Raw genomic sequence first — 8,333 nt, 5'->3', positions numbered from 1 at the left:
AATCTCTCGAGAATTTGTAAAAATGGGCATAACTTTTGCATACTAACTCGGATGAAAAAGTTTTTTATATGAGAAATCATCTACTCGAAAAGTTACATCCAAATTGAACCAAGGGAACTGTGTTCAAGATTTTTAGAATCCCAAAAACCCTAACAGAACGAAAGATACGGGGCTTCTAAGATCTAGAGGTTGGAAAATGGAAAAAAATTCAAACTTACTAGTGGCGCACCATTTGCTAGGTGCGCCACTAGTAACAAAAAAAAATTGGTTTTGAATTATTTTTTTGGATTTTTTTTTCAAAATAAGATACGTAATATGACAGGGAAGTTTGAATTTTTTTTCAAAATTTCATCACACTCATGAACATGAACAAAGTCCTAGACATCAACAAGGTTTAATAGGATTGATATGATAGATAAATCAACAAGTGACTGCGAAGTGAGCTGGTGCTGGGGTTGGATAGAACTGCGAAGTTAAGCGTGTTTGGGCTGGAGTAGTGTGAGGATGGGTGACCTTCCGGGAAGTTTGAGCACGGAGTGTGATTTGACTTGAGATTAAGCATATTGACCCGAGATTAAGCCATAGTGACCCGAGATTAATAAAAAATGAAAAAAAAAAAAGAAAAAAAATTATGAAAAAAAATTTGAAAAAAATTTGTTACTAATGGTGCACTTCTATGTGGTGCGCCATTACTAAGTCAGATAGTAATGGCGCACCAGATAGGCATAGTAATGGCGCTATCTGTGATACTAATGGAGCACCAGAGTTGCGCCATTACTATTTGTTACTAATGGCATGATAATAGTGGCGCACCTATAGTGCGCCATTAATGGCCAAAACAGGTGCGCCACTAATTAGCCTTTTCCTAGTAGTGTTGGTAATAAATCAAAACAAAGATACAATACTCTTTCCTTACAACTTCAAGTGAGTGTTATTGTCTTGTGCATATTCGGTTTCCCTTAATTATTACTCGAGGTTATAGTAATGTAATTGATGAGTTATGCATGCGTGCGCAGGTTCCACTATATTCTCCTAGAGATTAAGCTTGAGCAGGGACTAGTAACCGTCTTAGACTTGAGACGAAAAGATCCCGAGGACTATGCGGACATGTCTAAAATGCTCGACAAGTAAGTTCAATCGATCATTATCGCACCATATCGGCAACTTTGTTCATTTCCTGATATCAAGTAATTGTTTTCTATGTCTCGCAGGGTTTGGAAAGTATTCGCCACACAAGTTCCGGGACCGCCACGTGATCCACTACTACGAAAAGGGCTATAGATGGAATTGACACTAATGGCACACCAGACATGTGGTGCGCCATTACTATATACTAATGGCGCACCATGTGTTGGTACGCCATTAGTGTCCAAATACTAATGGCGCACCACATCGCGGGTGCGCCATTAGTAAAAAAAAAATTTAAATTTTTTGTCAAAACTACTAATGGCGCACCGTGGGAGTGGTGCGCCATTACTAGTTGAACTAGTAATGGCGCACCATGCCACGGTGCGCCATTACTAGTTGAACTAGTAATGGCGCACCATGCCACGGTGCGCCATTAATAACTTGGCCACCACTTCCACCGAATGCACCCCCCCCTGTGGATCGCCTTTTCAGTTTAAAAAAATAAAAGAAAATGATGAAAATGTCAAAAAAAGAAAAGAAAATAAGTTTCCCATGTGATATGTGGTCTAGTTGTTGGGAAAGTTTGCAAATATGAATTTCGACTTCATTTGCAAAATCTCTCGAGAATTTGTAAAAATGGGCATAACTTTTGCATACTAACTCGGATGAAAAAGGTTTTTATATGAAAAATCATCTACTCGAAAAGTTACATCCGAATTGAATCAAGGGAACTTTGTTCAAGATTTTTAGAATCCCAAAAACCCTAACAGAACGAAAGATATGGGGCTTCTAAGATCTAGAGGGGGGAAAATGGGAAAAAATTCAAACTTACTAGTGGCGCACCATTTGCTAGGTGCGCCACTAGTAACAGGAAAAAAAATTGGTTTTGAATTTTTTTTGGAATTTTTTTTCAAAATAAGATACGTAATATGACAGGGAAGTTTGATTTTTTTTTCAAAATTTCATCACACTCATGAACATGAACAAAGTCCTAGACATCAACAAGGTTTAATAGGATTGATATGATAGATAAATCAACAAGTAACTGTGAAGTGAGCTGGTGCTGGGGTTGGATAGAACTGCGAAGTTAAGCGTGTTCGGGCTGGAGTAGTGTGAGGATGGGTGACCTTCCGGGAAGTTTGACCATGGAGTGTGATTTGACTTGAGATTAAGCATATTGACCCGAGATTAAGCCATAGTGACCCGAGATTAATAAAAAATGAAAAAAATAGAAAAAAAATTCTGAAAAAAAATTTGAAAAAAATTTGTTAGTAATGGCGCACTTCTATGTGGTGCGCCATTACTAAGTCAGATAGTAATGGCGCACCAGATAGGCATAGTAATGGCGCTATCTGCGATACTAATGGAGCACCAGAGGTGCACCATTACTATTTGTTACTAATGGCGTGATAATAGTGGCGCACCTATAGTGCGCCATTAATGGCCAAAACAGGTGCGCCACTAATTAGCCTTTTCCTAGTAGTGTTGGTAATAAATCAAAACAAAGATACAATACTCTTTCCTTACAACTTCAAGTGAGTGTTATTGTCTTGTGCATATTCGGTTTCCCTTAATTATTACTCGAGGTTATAGTAATGTAATTGATGAGTTATGCATGCGTGCGCAGGTTCCACTATATTCTCCTAGAGATTAAGCTTGAGCAGGGACTAGTAATCGTCTTAGACTTGAGACGAAAAGATCCCGAGGACTATGCGGACATGTCTAAAATGCTCGACAAGTAAGTTCAATCGATCATTATCGCACCATATCGCCAACTTTGTTCATTTCCTGATATCAAGTAATTGTTTTCTATGTCTCGCAGGGTTTGGAAAGTATTCGCCACACAAGTTCCGGGACGGCCACGTGATCCACTACTAGGAAAATGGCTATAGATGGAATTGACACTAATGGCACACCAGACATGTGGTGCGCCATTACTATATACTAATGGCGCACCATGTCTTGGTACGCCATTAGTGTCCAAATACTAATAGCGCACCACATCGCGGGTGCGCCATTAGTAAAAAAAAATTTAAATTTTTTTGTCAAAACTACTAATGGCGCACCGTGGGAGTGGAGCGCCATTACTAGTTCACGGTGCGCCATTACTAGTTGAACTAGTAATGGCGCACCACTCCCACGGTGCGCCATTAATAACTTGGCCACCACTTCCAGAGAATGCACCCCACCCCCAAGTGGATCGCCTTTTAAGTTTAAAAAAAAGAAAATGATGAAAATGTCAAAAAAAGAAAAGAAAAGAAGTTTCCCATGTGATATGTGGTCTAGTTGTTGGGAAAATATGCAAATATGAATTTCGACTTCATTTGCAAAATCTCTCGAGAATTTGTAAAAATGGGCATAACTTTTGCATACTAACTCGGATGAAAAAGTTTTTTATTTGAAAAATCATCTACTCGAAAAGTTACATCCGAATTGAATCAAGGGAACTTTGTTCAAGATTTTTAGAATCCCAAAAACCCTAACAGAATGAAAGATATGGGGCTTCTAAGATCTAGAGGGGGGGAAATGGGAAAAAATTCAAACTTACTAGTGGCGCACCATTTGCTAGGTGCGCCACTAGTAACAGGAAAAAAAATTGGTTTTGAATTTTTTTTGGAATTTTTTTTCAAAATAAGATACGTAATATGACAGGGAAGTTTGATTTTTTTTTCAAAATTTCATCACACTCATGAACATGAACAAAGTCCTAGACATCAACAAGGTTTAATAGGATTGATATGATAGATAAATCAACAAGTAACTGTGAAGTGAGCTGGTGCTGGGGTTGGATAGAACTGCGAAGTTAAGCGTGTTCGGGCTGGAGTAGTGTGAGGATGGGTGACCTTCCGGGAAGTTTGACCACGGAGTGTGATTTGACTTGAGATTAAGCATATTGACCCGAGATTAAGCCATAGTGACCCGAGATTAATAAAAAATGAAAAAAATAGAAAAAAAATTCTGAAAAAAAATTTGAAAAAAATTTGTTAGTAATGGCGCACTTCTATGTGGTGCGCCATTACTAAGTCAGATAGTAATGGCGCACCAGATAGGCATAGTAATGGCGCTATCTGCGATACTAATGGAGCACCAGAGGTGCACCATTACTATTTGTTACTAATGGCGTGATAATAGTGGCGCACCTATAGTGCGCCATTAATGGCCAAAACAGGTGCGCCACTAATTAGCCTTTTCCTAGTAGTGTTGGTAATAAATCAAAACAAAGATACAATACTCTTTCCTTACAACTTCAAGTGAGTGTTATTGTCTTGTGCATATTCGGTTTCCCTTAATTATTACTCGAGGTTATAGTAATGTAATTGATGAGTTATGCATGCGTGCGCAGGTTCCACTATATTCTTCTAGAGATTAAGCTTGACCAGGGACTAGTAATCGTCTTAGACTTGAGACGAAAAGATCCCGGGGACTATGCGGACATGTCTAAAATGCTCGACAAGTAAGTTCAATCGATCATTATCGCACCATATCGGCAACTTTGTTCATTTCCTGATATCAAGTAATTGTTTTCTATGTCTCGCAGGGTATGGAAAGTATTCGCCACACAAGTTCCGGGACCGCCACGTGATCCACTACTAGGAAAATGGCTATAGATGGAATTGACACTAATGGCACACCAGACATGTGGTGCGCCATTACTATATACTAATGGCGCACCATGTCTTGGTACACCATTAGTGTCCAAATACTAATGGCGCACCACATCGCGGTTGCGCCATTAGTAAAAAAAAATTTAAATTTTTTTGTCAAAACTACTAATGGTGCACCGTGGGAGTGGTGCGCCATTACTAGTTGAACTAGTAATGGCGCACCATGCCACGGTGCGCCATTAATAACCTGGCCACCACTTCCACAGAATGCACCCCCCCCCCTCTGTGGATCGCCTTTTCAGTTTTAAAAAAAATAAAAGAAAATGATGAAAATGTCAAAAAAAGAAAAGAAAATAAGTTTCCCATGTGATATGTGGTCTAGTTGTTGGGAAAATTTGCAAATATGAATTTGGACTTCATTTGCAAAATCTCTCGAGAATTTGTAAAAATGGGCATAACTTTTGCATACTAACTCGGATGAAAAAGTTTTTTATATGAAAAATCATCTACTCGAAAAGTTACATCCGAATTGAATCAAGGGAACTTTGTTCAAGATATTTAGAATCCCCAAAACCCTAACAGAACGAAAGATACGGGGCTTCTAAGATCTAGAGGGGGGAAAATGGAAAAAAATTCAAACTTACTAGTGGCGCACCATTTGCTAGGTGCGCCACTAGTAACAGAAAAAAAATTGGTTTTGAATTCTCTTTGGAATTTTTTTTCAAAATGAGATACGTAATATGACAGGGAAGTTTGATTTTTTTTTTCAAAATTTCTTCACACTCATGAACATGAACAAATTCCTAGACATTAACAAGGTTTAATAGGATTGATATGATAGATAAATCAACAAGTGACTGTGAAGTGAGCTGGTGCTGGGGTTGGATAGAACTGCGAAGTTAAGCGTGTTCGGGCTGGAGTAGTGTGAGGATGGATGACCTTCCGGGAAGTTTACCATGGAGTGTGATTTGACTTGAGATTAAGCATATTGACCCGAGATTAAGCCATAGCGACCCGAGATTAATAAAAAATGAAAAAAAATAGAAAAAAAATTCTGAAAAAAATTTGAAAAAAATTTGTTAGTAATGGCGCACTTCTATGTGGTGCGCCATTACTAAGTCAGATAGTAATGGCGCACCAGATAGGCATAGTAATGGCGCTATCTGCGATACTAATGGAGCACCAGAGGTGCGCCATTACTATTTGTTACTAATGGCGTGATAATAGTGGCGCACCTATAGTGCGCCATTAATGGCCAAAACAGGTGCGCCACTAATTAGCCTTTTCCTAATAGTGTTGGTAATAAATCAAAACAAAGATACAATACTCTTTCCTTACAACTTCAAGTGAGTGTTATTGTCTTGTGCATATTCGGTTTCCCTTAATTATTACTCAAGGTTATAGTAATGTAATTGATGAGTTATGCATGCATGCGCAGGTTCCACTATATTCTCCTAGAGATTAAGCTTGAGCAGGGACTAGTAACCGTCTTAGACTTGAGACAAAAAGATCCCGAGGACTATGCGGACATGTCTAAAATGCTCGACAAGTAAGTTCAATCGATCATTATCGCACCATATCGGCAACTTTGTTCATTTCCTGATATCAAGTAATTGTTTTCTATTTCTTGCAGGGTTTGGAAAGTATTCACCACACAAGTTCCGGGACCGCCACGTGATCCACTACTAGGAAAAGGGCTATAGATGGAATTGACACTAATGGCGCACCAGACATGTGGTGCGCCATTAATATATACTAATGGCGCACCATGTGTTGGTACGCCATTAGTGTCCAAATACTAATGGCGCACCACACCGCGGGTGCACCATTAGTAAAAAAAAAATTAAATTTTTTGTCAAAACTACTAATGGCGCACCATGGGAGTGGTGCGCCATTACTAGTTGAACTAGTAATGGCGCACCATGCCACGGTGCGCCATTAATAACTTGGCCACCCCCAGTGGATCGTCTTTTCAGTTTAAAAAAATAAAAGAAAATGATGAAAATGTCAAAAAAAGAAAAGAAAATAAGTTTCCCATGTGATATGTGGTCTAGTTGTTGGTAAAATTTGCAAATATGAATTTCGACTTCATTTGCAAAATCTCTCGAGAATTTGTAAAAATGGGCATAACTTTTGCATACTAACTCGGATGAAAAAGTTTTTTATATGAAAAATCATCTACTCGAAAAGTTACATCCGAATTGAACCAAGGGAACTTTGTTCAAGATTTTTAGAATCCCAAAAACCCTAACAGAACGAAAGATATGGGGCTTCTAAGATCTAGAGGGGGGAAAATGGAAAAAAATTCAAACTTACTAGTGGCGCACCATTTTCTAGGTGCGCCACTAGTAACAGAAAAAAAAATGGTTTTCAATTTTTTTTTGGAATTTTTTTCGAAATAAGATACGTAGTATGACAGGGAAGTTTGAATTTTTTTTCAAAATTTCATCACACTCATGAACATGAACAAAGTCCTAGACATCAACAAGGTTTAATAGGATTGATATGATAGATAAATCAACAAGTGACTGTGAAGTGAGCTGGTGCTGGGGTTGGATAGAACTGCAAAGTTAAGCGTGTTCGGGCGGGAGTAGTGTGAGGATGGGTGACCTTCCGGGAAGTTTGACCACGGAGTGAGATTTGACTTGAGATTAAGCATATTGACCCGAGATTAAGCCATAGTGACCCGAGATTAATAAAAAATGAAAAAAAATAGAAAAAAAATTCTGAAAAAAAATTTGAAAAAAATTTGTTAGTAATGGCGCACTTCTATTACTAAGTCAGATAGTAATGGCGCACCAGATAGGCATAGTAATGGCGCTATCTGCGATACTAATGGTGCACCAGAGGTGCGCCATTACTATTTGTTACTAATGGCGTGATAATAGTGGCGCACCTATAGTGCGCCATTAATGGCCAAAACAGGTGTGCCACTGATTAGCCTTTTCCTAGTAGTGTTGGTAATAAATCAAAACAAAGATACAATACTCTTTCCATACAACTTCAAGTGAGTGTTATTGTCTTGTGCATATTCAGTTTCCCTTAATTATTACTCGAGGTTATAGTAATGTAATTGATGAGTTATGCATGCATGCGCAGGTTCCAATATATTCTCCTAGAGATTAAGCTTGAGCAGGGACTAGTAACCGTCTTAGACTTGAGACGAAAAGATCCCTAGGACTATGCGGACATGTCAAAAATGCTCGACAAGTAAGTTCAATCGATCATTATCGCACCATATCGGCAACTTTGTTCATTTCCTGATATCAAGTAATTGTTTTCTATGTCTCGCAGGGTTTCGAAAGTATTCGCCACACAAGTTCCGGGACCGCCACGTGATCCACTACTAGGAAAAGGGCTATAGATGGAATTGACACTAATGGCGCACCAGACATGTGGTGCGCCATTACTATATACTAATGGCGCACCATGTGTTGGTACGCCATTAATGTCCAAATACTAATGGCGCACCACATCGCGGGTGCGCCATTAGTAAAAAAAAATTAAATTTTTTTGTCAAAACTACTAATGGCGCACCGTGGGAGTGGTGCGCCATTACTAGTTGAACTAGTAATGGCGCACCATGCCACGGTGCGCCAT

Source organism: Triticum aestivum, chromosome 6B, assembly GCF_018294505.1.
Source record: "Triticum aestivum cultivar Chinese Spring chromosome 6B, IWGSC CS RefSeq v2.1, whole genome shotgun sequence".
In the NCBI taxonomy this organism is placed as follows: domain Eukaryota; kingdom Viridiplantae; phylum Streptophyta; class Magnoliopsida; order Poales; family Poaceae; genus Triticum; species Triticum aestivum.
This window is presented reverse-complemented; position numbering follows the sequence as displayed.